This window comes from Cryptotermes secundus, unplaced genomic scaffold (genome assembly GCF_002891405.2).
Source record: "Cryptotermes secundus unplaced genomic scaffold, Csec_1.0 scaffold108, whole genome shotgun sequence".
Taxonomy (NCBI): Eukaryota; Metazoa; Arthropoda; class Insecta; order Blattodea; family Kalotermitidae; genus Cryptotermes; species Cryptotermes secundus.
In genome coordinates, this window is record NW_019719358.1 from 196498 (window position 1) to 208292 (window position 11795).

An 11795-nucleotide genomic window follows, 5' to 3' on the forward strand; every position below is an offset into this window, starting at 1 on the left:
GCTCCAAATTCTGCCCTTCTGTTCTGGAAATTGTTGGTCTCCGAGTTCCTGCTCGGTATATCAGAGACTTTGCATTGTTCAATGTTTGCTCCTCATATAAAAATTGTCCCTCTGCTAGATGTGCAGCAGCTGCTAATGTTGTCTGCAGGGATGTTGGCGTATTCGGAGCCAGGAAATTTCTCCCCCAAACGATTTTTAAATATAATATCTAGCAGAGGGACAATTTTTAGATGAGGAGCAAACATTGAGCAATGCAAAGTCTCTTGATATACCGAGCAGGAACTCGGAGACCAACAATTTCCAGAAGAGAAGGGCAGAATTTCGAGACAAAATAAACGCGAATAAGAAAGACAGCATCAAGGCGATGTCTCCTAGTACGTAAAGTGTGCAATTTTAACTCCTCAAGAGCAAGAGAATAATTGTAATGAACTTGAGGATAATAATAATAACAATAAAACCATTCCAGGTCTAGCACAGATTTGAATCTGAAATAACTGGAAGGTCGCAAAGGACGTGGGAAGGTGTAGTGGTGGTCTATTTGAAGCAAAAGTTTAAAGAAAGTTTAATTTTTGCAGCATTTACATTCCTGCATTTGCAGATCCATAGAAATTTCACTTTCAAAGGTTATCCTGCTAGCTCAGTATTTAGACATCTTAAGCAACAGAATTTAACTTCAGACGAGAGACACATTTGCTTAATAATTTCACTTCAATTGTCCAGAATTGCCTGTATTCCCTTGGCTGCAATCCTCAACGTAAGGAAACTGAGACCTCAGTTTGTAGTGCTTCTGAAAGTACCTTCAGAAACACGGCGACCTTACACAGGAAATGTGTTATCCGACACACACTAAGAAATGAGGTCTGGGACGACGGAAATGTGACGAACTTTGAGCGTTAGCAAAAATGTTAGTGGAGAATGCCTACTGCCATTCACTTCAGAATATTTGTCCTCTGTCTCTTATCTAAACGTGCAAATATGTAAGTATACCCGTTCTCTTGTATGTCGAACTTGATCCTGCATCTAAAGGCGAGGGTGACTGAGAACAGGATGCTGGAGAGAATATTCTATTTGGACAGAAAACGACGGAATAATAGGAAACCGGCGATATTATGATAGTACCACAAGTTTATATTTCCTTATTAGAATGGGGAAATTATGATAAACACTAAATTATGAAGTCCTCACATAGCAGATTAAAAATAAAAAGTGATAAAATAATTGACCTGTTACAGTGCTGAAAAACTTCATCTCGTTCGGGCCAAAAATGCGGAAGCTAAGAAAATAGAATCACTGGTTGTAATGACGACGTTCTCTTCATTTTACTGGGATAGCTTCGTCAGTATAGCATTTGAGTACGAGCTAAAGGGCAATGGAAATTTTGCTGCTGGAAGGGCCACACATTTTGCTCTCCGCCGCCATAAGCGGACAAGATCTGGGGACCACCAATGGGTAAAGGAGGTAAATCGATCAGAGCGTGAGGTTAAGAATGGGCGGAACTTTACTTCCAATCCCGCATTTATGTTCTCTGTGCTGTGCTGAAGAAAGCACACTGACAAGTCTACCTTTACTTCAATTGGTATCTGACATGCATGACAAGTCTGTAACAGGGGATTCCCGTGTCACGCGAGCAGAATGCGCTGAAGTGGCGCTCTGTTTGGTGGGGACCTTTCCGCACAGAAACGTACGTATCCTTGAGCAAAGACACATTTCCTAATAATGACTTCAATAACGGATGCATTTATATGCCGGGACATCTGTGCATAATAAAAAAGTGATGGCATTATTGTTACGGTTGGTTGCAGCTTGTTTTTTTGACATTGACATTGACCGCGTATGCAGCTGGAAGGCTATACACGTGCACACAATTTCCTGAAGCTGAAATAGCCAAGCCTGCTGGCAGCGCTTTAAGCCAGACGCATGCTTGGATCGTGGGATCTAAACCAGCAGGTTACATGAATGTTTCCGCGTGTTTTCTGTATTGTCTTATAATGACAGAAGCCTTGCGGTCGTCCGAGCCTCTTCCCTTGGATCCGAATGACCATCTTCTTTGCAACGCTGTATATTTACAATCTTAATAGTATGCATCCTGTTGTGTGTCATATATAAAATAAATCTGCAAGCAAAGAGACCGTGAGAACCTTTTACCGGTTCTCACGGTCTNCTCGTTACACAAACTGTCTTGACAAATCGGTACTGAGGTGTGGAAAGCATGCATTCACACCAGTGTCATTCTGTGATGACTAAGCCATAGTGTATTATTCCTTTGTCCGGTTCGCATGGAAGGAACGTGACTTACAGAATATGCCTAAGTAAATCTGTGGTCATCAGCGCGAAGAATTTATCATTTAATTTAATGGTCTCGATTCCTAGTAAACGATGTGCGTTTTGAAATTTCTATGAAACCAGATAAGGTGAAGTAATGCGTATTTTTGGCATTATTTACGCCAAGAAGCAGCTTTCGGTAGTACGAATATGAAATTCGTGAACTCTGCTGAAGGAAGAAAGGAAGGAAGGAGTACGTGCTGGTTGCTAACTGCAGGACTTTTCCCGACATTCAAAACAAAATCCGTGGCTTTAGTCCGCAAGCGAACGATACCGACTGAGCGACCGCCATTTGTCGAAGCTAGTGCCAACTTTAGGGGATAGAGGGTGTCGCGTGGTCAGCGCAACGAATCCCCACGGTTGTTAATTTCGATATTCTAGACCGGACTTCCCAGCATTCAGTAAGGAAAATATGATATCCGGATTTAAAGAATTACTTTTGTGAATGTTTAATATTTCATGTCATAACACAGAGCTCTTCCTCTCTTTATCTACTTTTCATGTGTCGGCTTTGCGTCCCGGTGGCGCAGATCACGAGGTGGAGGAATAGGGTGAGCTGTGTATGGGTTACCAGCAAGAATAATCAGACGTAGCTATCCGCAGAGAACTCAGGGACAAATGCTTGCTTATGCTGTGTTGCGGTTACGTTCTTGAACCCCACTTGCTACTGATAAGGAGCAGAAAGCATGGGAACTTTGACAAGATCTGATTACCTAATAGTACAGTATCATACAATTGTGTTAATTAACTGTAAATAAGAATTCACTTCGTTATTAACAATGAATTCCATAGCTCTTCTCCCGGGTATCAGACAGAATGTTCTTCCCTCAGGATAAGAAATCAAGTTTCACAGCCTTACAAAAAACGGCTAAAATCTATCCCTCTTAATAATTTAATATTTGGATCTTAAAATATGTGAAGGGAATTTAACAAATCTTAAATTTATGATGATAATAATAATTCATTCCTATATTATGTGAAAAGTCAACAATAAGAAGGCTATAATAATAATAATAATATGCTGGACAATCTGTACGTCATACCGTCTGTACCAGCTAGTAAATACCGTATGTGAACGAACAAGCTGAAAAAAGATAAAATCCAAAATCTACTGCTCAAGGTACAGCGTATATAGAACGTAAAAAAGGAGGCGACGCGAGTAACATCTCCCGGCAAACACCCCAGCGAGTAATTGTAGGAGACAGCCATTATGTAACAACTCACATCTTGAGGCAGGTACTAACCCAGCACTGAATTTAATTTCAGATGCACTTTTCATGTAGCGAGCCTTGCCTCAATAGCAACATACCCTGTAATATAGTGTGAGGTGAAATTGTCCCTGTGTTTAACTCATTAAGCACTACGCCATGAAGGCGTATAGGGGAATTGATGTATAGATCCATATTTTCTTGACCTCGGCATTAGTTGGAGGGGAGTGGCCAGGTTCACGCCCCGGCCGCTTTACTCCCGGGGAAAGAGCCCCCGCTATACCCACTGGATAAAGGACTGGGTGGATCCCAGAGCCAGCCTGAACGACGTGGAGAACAGACAATTTTTTATCCTACCGAGACTCGAACTCCGACCCGTCGATCATCCAGACCGTAGCCAGACGCTATACCGACTGAGGTATCCTGGGTCCTGTAAAATATAAATACAGTATCCTCAAAATAGCAATACCAGTAATCAGACTGTAGTTACATCACTGTCACGCGACAACCAAGAAAGTTGAATGAAAGAGACCCAACACTGCCCTATATTTGCTGGGACTCATTTCATTTTGCTGAGTGTCGGATGTGCATTCCATAGGTGCAGGGAATTTTCGGAATAAAGCTAATTACTCACTTCCGGCTAATGCCTAGTCCGAAATATCCGGAGGTTTATCTCCATGCCTTATACAGCGATAAATTAACATCGAAGAAATACCTTCGTACCCGTTTCAGGATTCTTTCGGAACACTTGCATTTCGGAAACGATAGCCGAGCTGAAACAACAACTGTAGTTCCTATCCCATATCAACCTTTATGATAAAGGTAAAAGGTAAACTTCTCCCTGTAACAGGCCGTGGAGGCCCATAGGTTTGTGAGAGGTTGAGGCTCCCACATCTTCTAGACAATCGGACCACAGATGGCGGTGAGGTCAGCCTTACGCGCCGGCTGCCCTTTACCCCCAGGAAGATTCCTGGTACTCATTTCTGTTAGAGGCTGAGTCGACCCCAGAGCCTATAATGCGGCTGGAAGGATTAGGTAAATAGAAAATTCCGATGACCTCATCGGGAATCGAACCCGCGACCTTCTGGCTTGTAGCATAATGCCTAAACCGAACTACGCCACCGCATGCCCCGACAACCATTATGATACTGCAATAAACAAAATATCCTTTATTACATATGTATCATTACTAAAGAATTTTCTTTTAATTTTTTGCGCTCTTTACCGACCGTCTAGTTTTATGATCACGATTTTCACATCACATCATATCTCTTACTTCCCCTATTCCGGTCTTAGAACTCAAAACGCTCGAAATGCCTATAGATCTATAAATATTTATATTAATCATATTTATGATTTTCCAACTGAAGCCGCATTTTACTTTAACAACCTTTCATTGATTTATTCGGTTAAGAACATATTCTTCCTGAAGATGTAAGCATGTGTTTCCTTCGAAAGATTGATACCTGTCTATCTAGATACACGACCGTACGTCCCACAAGACCTTAATATTAATATTCACCGCCATAATAACCACAAATCTCATACCGGTACACTTATTCGGTCAACATCTGCAGCTGTTGCGTTTGACGCATGCATACGGGTATGAAGGCATGGACATGGTCGACGATCTCTTCCATGAAGCACGATTCAGCGTCTTATTTTGTGCCTGCCGCATGACGTCGGTATTGCAAACATAGGTGGATGTTTCAGGTACCATTGACAGTAAGGGACGCAGATATCATTCACGGGAGATTACAGGGCCAGGTTAGACTCTGCAGTATGTTGAACCCAAACGAACGGTTTATACTCGTATTGGTGTTTACTACGAATGGGAGTGGCAGAGATTAGGGCCCTGAGTTTTTCATTTATAGGTCAGGTTTAACAATATTCTGCAGCATATATTGAAAGCCACCTCATTCCCAGCCGGCAATTACACGATTGCAGTGATCTGCGTGTCGAAGTACAGTCAGTTTGTGAGCAGAACTTGGACAGCTGACGAATAAATTGGTCGTGCGTGTGAGTCATCACTTCGTTTGTATTACGTATAATTTCTGTGAGGTACAACGTCGCCGTTAATGGTGAGTTAAATTACGTTTTATGCCCCTGCACTTTCAGATTCCTCGTTCTGAAATGAAATATAATTTGTCATTTACATTTTAATATCATTCTTAGTGTCATTACAGTCAGAACTTATCGTGTCCCGAAAATGTCTATTCTAAGCGGGCTCTCTCATTCTACTGGAAATAGAGTCAAAATGGGGACAATTTCTGAAACGCATAATGCCATTTTCCGTTTATGACGTACAATTTCATATTGATCATTCTCTTCTGGACGCATTGTCACTGGAGAGCCATATTAAAGTGTCCAATTATTATTATTATTATTATTAGTAGTAGTAGTAGTAGTAGTATTGTTATTGTTATTATTATTGCACGTAAATAAACATGAACTGAATTGAATTGAATTATCCCAGTATTTGCCTGTAATTTGTCTTTGACTTTACGTTGTGTTTGTCCATTGTCCATAATGTAATTACTTGTATCTACACTGTGCTCTGTCTGTAATTGGCCTTGCGGCTGTTGACTCGGCACATAAATAATAAAGAATTAAACTTAATTGAATTATTATTATTACTATTATTCAATAAAGAATTAAAACCTTGGTGAAAAAAATGGAAGCGCCATATCGATTATATCAGCGTATTCAATGTTTGAACGCGAGTTTCAAGTTAAGCTAATACTGTACTAATTCTTTCTCTCCCTTTCGTAATGTTGATACAAATAGGAAGAGTAAATAACAGACAGCGTTTTCAATTGTACGGCCTTGCACAACCGGAAGCAGTGACCACGTGATGGGGACCCTGTTAGGATTGCCGTCTAGTTACGGTGATGAATCATGGCTGCGATTGTGCAATGGCTAATACACTTGAAGAGATAAAAAATAAACTGCAATACTAGTAATTGCATCTTGTCATGTAACCAGGCCTTCGGATGCGCACGGGAAAAGGGTACAGCCATTCCTCGTACGCGATTTCGCAAATGCCTTTTCATCTTAATGTGGACAGCTCATTTAGACTGATTTCAATTAACAGCGCTCGCTTTAATGCGAATGATAACTGTTCCAGGGCGGCGGGGAGAGGAGAATGGGTTATTGTGTGGGTTTACGGAGGAGGAATGAGAGGGGGAGAAGGAAAAATATATTCGATGTACGCGACTTCACCACCTGCGACATTTTGTTTTCTGGAACACAACTATCTCTTGATTTTAGGGATACCTGTACAGGGAAGTGAGCAGATAATTGGTGATGGTTAAGCTAAAGGCCCGATATATTGTACAGAGGTCAGAATAACAAGGCTAAGGATAGTCTGTGAATTAAATTCTCTTACTTGTTCAGGTTTCCAGCTGTAAAATAGAAACTGATTCCATGCCTTCGTTTCTGACCTGCACAAAGAAGCAAGGGCCGAACATGAAAACAAACTTGCTTATGTAATAAAAATATATTATTTGAAGAATGTTGCTCTATTCCAGCCTCTTGGTTGTTTGATAAGCCTGTAGAAATAATAAAGGCATTGCTAAACAGTTCCTGAATTGGTCATTGGAGCTGTAGGGCGCCTGATTATCAGTGGTAGCCCTGGTTAAAAATACTGTTCTAAACTATCTTAATTAAGATTTTGGAATTTTTGCATAATGACTTAAAGCAAATTTCGGGAAAATATCTGATAGGAGGCCAGTTCTGCTTTCTTACCTCCACGTCTGCTTCTCTTACCCTAGGAAATCTGTAATCATATGAAATGCAATGCACCTTAACTACACGCATCTTGTTCTGTCACAGTTTATATAATATGTATGTAAAAGTATGTATTCCTTCATATGTGACTAATTTATTGTGAATACACAAAATACCTTACATAGTTCGGCCTGACTTTACCACCATCAGAGGTTTCATCAACAGTGGAAACACTTTACATATTCGTAATAAATTATGTCTCTATAAGGATCTTATGTCTTAAAATTATGGCCAAAGAAAAAACTTTTAATTAATTAAAAATTAAGTTAATGACATCAAGATATATTACTAGTTGTATAATTAATACGTTTCAATTGTGAGGAGCAGTGTGTTTGTATCCATAAGGCATTTTATATTTACGAGGTGATCCAGATTGGCCTGTAGAGTGTGCTATTCACAATAAATTAGACACATCTAAAGGAATATATATGTTACATAAATGAGATATACATTTACCCATATGTGGTAATGGTGTCTGGAAAATAAAGTCAATTTTTGTGGAATTCTGCAGAAGGAAACGAAAGGAAGACGGAAAAATGAGCATTATATTTGACACTACACACAAAGTGATCTTCTGCAGTTCAAGTGATTGTCGACAGCAGTAAGTAATTACACGACTACTTTGACAATATCTTAAACCTAGAATATATATTGTAACCGCCATGCTTTATCTTTGTGCTGCAAATTTCTAAAGGAACGCAGATTCATTCCTCAGAGTTCAACGTAATATGCCCCATATATTGTGACATAAGGGCTGGAAGATGAAATAATGGAGGCAGAAGAAATTGTCCGCTGCTAAGCAACAGCCAAATGAACAAGCATTCCTTGCTTCTAAGAAGATGTTTCATAAGGACTATGACCGTAAAGTTTCAGTTATAAAAAGACTGTTGTCGTGAGCCACAAGAAGCTTGGCATCAAGACGAACCGATGGGCGGTAAACCGCCAGTCGTAAATTAACTCTGACTATCTCTCTCTAGTAGTCAGTTGAAAGACAGTCAGCGTCATGAGTTACCTTCGACCATGAGTTAATTGAGAGATGGTCAGAGGCCGGCAGCGACGTGAGAAGAGGACATTGTTGGGATCCGTTACCATGCAACGACTAGTGAAGAGCACATAATATATGTTTTATATATGCTTAACACTACGGAATTCAATCGTTATAATTAAGCTAAATAAGGAATAAAAAGAGTTCATGGGGGGCACGCGGTAGCGTAGTTGGTTGAGGCACTATGCTACAAACCGGAAGGTCGCGGGTTCAAGTCCTGATGAGGTCATTGGATTTTTTTCAATTGACCTAATCCTTCCAGCCGCACTATGGCCCCGGGCTCGACTCAGTCTCCAACAGAAATGAGTATCAGAAATATTCTTGGAATGTTTCAGGGGTTAAAGAGCAGACGGCGCGTAGGGCTGACAACCTTACCGCCATCTATGAGCCGATTGTCTAGAGAAAATTTGGGAACCTCAACATCTCACAACCCTATGGGCCTTCAAGGCCTGTTACAGGGATACCTTTACTTTTTTAGGTATATAATTACATTTTGTATATAAACATAACTACTATATTTCGTCTGATATAATTAGTCTTACATTTGTTTGTTTGAACGTAGAATCCAATTTCATTTTTGTTACATGGTTTGCGTCTCTGTACTTTTGCAGTCTTGCTTTATCGAAATTCCTAGATAGACTTTACAAAGTTAACCCGTAGACTATATATGGCCCTCGAACCGCCGGTTCCTGCCCCTGCAGCAGGAATTTGTTAGTTCCAAAATACAGACTGGCCAAACTGCGCTATGCAACAATTATAAATAAATATCATATTGAGGCGGCAACCACTTAACAAAGAAACAGTTCATACGCCCTTTGAGATGACGAAACAGGGCTGAACTGTTAGTACCACGCTTTATGAAATGGTATCAAATGTGCACAATCGCGTTTCAGTTGAGAATGTCGCGGCATACCCGTTGTGAAATACTGAATAAACAACTAATATGAGTTTGTTATTTCAGGTTTCCTCGATTTTTAAGGAAAAATTTGTATCCGTATGAAAGGGTGTCAACATCTGTATTGCCAGGAAGCGAAGTATTGTACTTTCTGAAACTGGTACATGTTGTATACGCAAGGAATTATTGATACAATAAAAATAATTCAAATCAAGATTCATTCTCGTCGGTATATTACTGATATTTTTAACTTACAAGATTTGATTTCCACAGTTAGCCTTATATTTAGGGCAGAAACCCGTAGGTATAGAGGACACAGCCACAATTTTCATAGACGTAAAGAAATCAAACATTAATGTGTTGATTCTTGGGTCTTCTAGTACCGATTACTTAGTTGTGGCTTTTCATAATGGTACCTTCCAGCATTCCTATGAGGGAATCGCTTAACGGGTTTATTTACCCTGATATGTTCCACTAACCTAGTCTAATTAATGACCAAATTTGCTAGAACTTCCATGAGATTCAGAATGGGTATTAAGAGAATTACTTTAAAATCCATAATTTAGAAACCTTGCAATACTCTGCTGATTGGAATAGCTTTAAAATTCTCTTTAACCACTTTTAATGAAATTGGCATAGGATATTATGGTATTCTCGTCAGCTTCCTGAAATTCGTTTTTCCTTGTATTACGTGTGTATCATTAGCTGGAATTTGTTGTTGGCGACTGGAAACGGTTCATTGCAATTATTAATCTCTTGATAGAAGATCTGTTTTAGGAAAACATGATTAAGCGAAACTGTTATTGATTGATTGATTGATTCTATGGTTAATTAATGATTCTTCTTCAACTATATAAGTTGCATAACAAAGTTAAGTATATGTTCATCTCTCTTCACCAGATTGCAGGGTAGAATCATAACATTAAACTATTTCGTATTCGTATTATGAGAGGGGGTGGGTTTCCCCATGCACTTAGACCAGTTATTGGTCCATTATGCATCCCCCTTTAATTTCTACTGTAACGGTAACGGTGCGTGTCATCAGCCCCCGTAGAGCCAACGAGGTCGGCCCTCGGTACCTTGATGCTTCCCCCATCCACCAGAGGCATTGGAGACTACTTGGGCGGGAAAGGGCCTGTAATTTAGCTCAGAGGTCTCCTAGAGACATGAGGTTCTGTTATGTGCCGTAAATCTACGACACGGGACACACGGCTTAAAGTCCCTCCCGGAGGACTTGTTCCCTGAATTTTTCCGCCCTTAAAAATTCCACGACCTCCGCCGGGTTTGAACCCGCGTACCTTGAGTCATGAGGTGGGAACGTTACCCCTAGACTACGGAGGCCGCTTATCCCATAGCGATAAATAAATTCACGTGGGTCTGGGATTTAGCGAATCTTTATTGTGCTCCACTTATACACTCACAAGCTTTACAATTATTGTCACTTGCAGTGTCACTTGACTTCTGGCCCAATACTCCAGTGCTTATACTGTCCTTGGCCGTGGCTGGATCTCATCTATCTTCGGCGACGGCTATCCCAATACTAACTCGTCTCAAAGTCAAAGTTAGAGTCAAAGTCACATTGCGACTGACGGTCAGTCAGTCAGTGAGTCTTGGTGTTGAGCCCTATTTGGGGCTCATAACCAGATATTTATTACCTTTAACAGTTACGGTCTTGTTTTTGTGGGGCGCCCTCTCTGACGAGAGGGCTTGTCGAAGCTGGGCTTTTATAACCTCGGCGGTTGCTATGCAATGAACCTTCTGTTGTCATGCAACGCTTCGAACAATTCGTTAGCTTTCATCTCCTAGGAAACGCGTTTGTTTGCTCCAGGCAACGGCCCACTGTTATTGCGTTGTCTCTGTGGGAAATCTCCGTGTTTTCGTCGTAACCGTGGAGACTCATTGTAGGCTGTTAACTTCGTATTGTAGCCGTTGCTACGCGATGACCGTAAGATAGCACGTTACAGTATCTTAGAATAGCCAGCCTCTAGAGCGAAGATTCTAACCCAGGAACTCGAAAACAGAAACATGACATATTCATTTGTAACATTTGATGAAATATCTTGTCATTAAATCAAATAACATTGATGATCGGAGTCGGTAAGCCTTATATCAGCAATATTCATTAAGGTTCATTTTTCTAAGGTAAAGCTATCCCTGTAACAGGAGAAGGCCTGCCGATATATACCTTTCCTACTCTCCATCGCTCCCCCAGTCGCTTCAGACTTGTCACCTACACGTAGTCTGTTTATTCCAGACCCCGTTGGTGCTTTCCTGCACTCCAGTCTTACTGGGAATTTAAGCTGAATCGTGATAACACTATTCGTCTGGTAAAATCGTTTCGCCAGAATCACACGCAGTTCTGTTGAGTGCGCCATATTATTATGCACTGCTTCTTCATGACGTTACCAAGCAGTGCCAGCATATTCTTGCAAGATTACTGAAATCTGACACACCAAATGCATTGAGGTTTTCTATATAGTTCACTTAAACTGGAGTGTATTTTTACAAGTACACTTACATAATATCTGAGGAGAAG

At 40.6% G+C, this 11795-nt stretch overlaps 1 long non-coding RNA gene across 1 annotated transcript; it reads left to right on the top strand.

Moving 5' to 3' along the window:
• The first annotated feature begins 5272 nt into the window (after positions 1–5272).
• LOC117282331 lies at positions 5273–9410 on the top strand. The gene is made up of 3 exons (XR_004513050.1): positions 5273–5611; positions 7831–7920; positions 9326–9410. It is a non-coding gene; the product is annotated as an uncharacterized LOC117282331 (long non-coding RNA).
• Positions 9411–11795: the final 2385 nt, after the last annotated feature.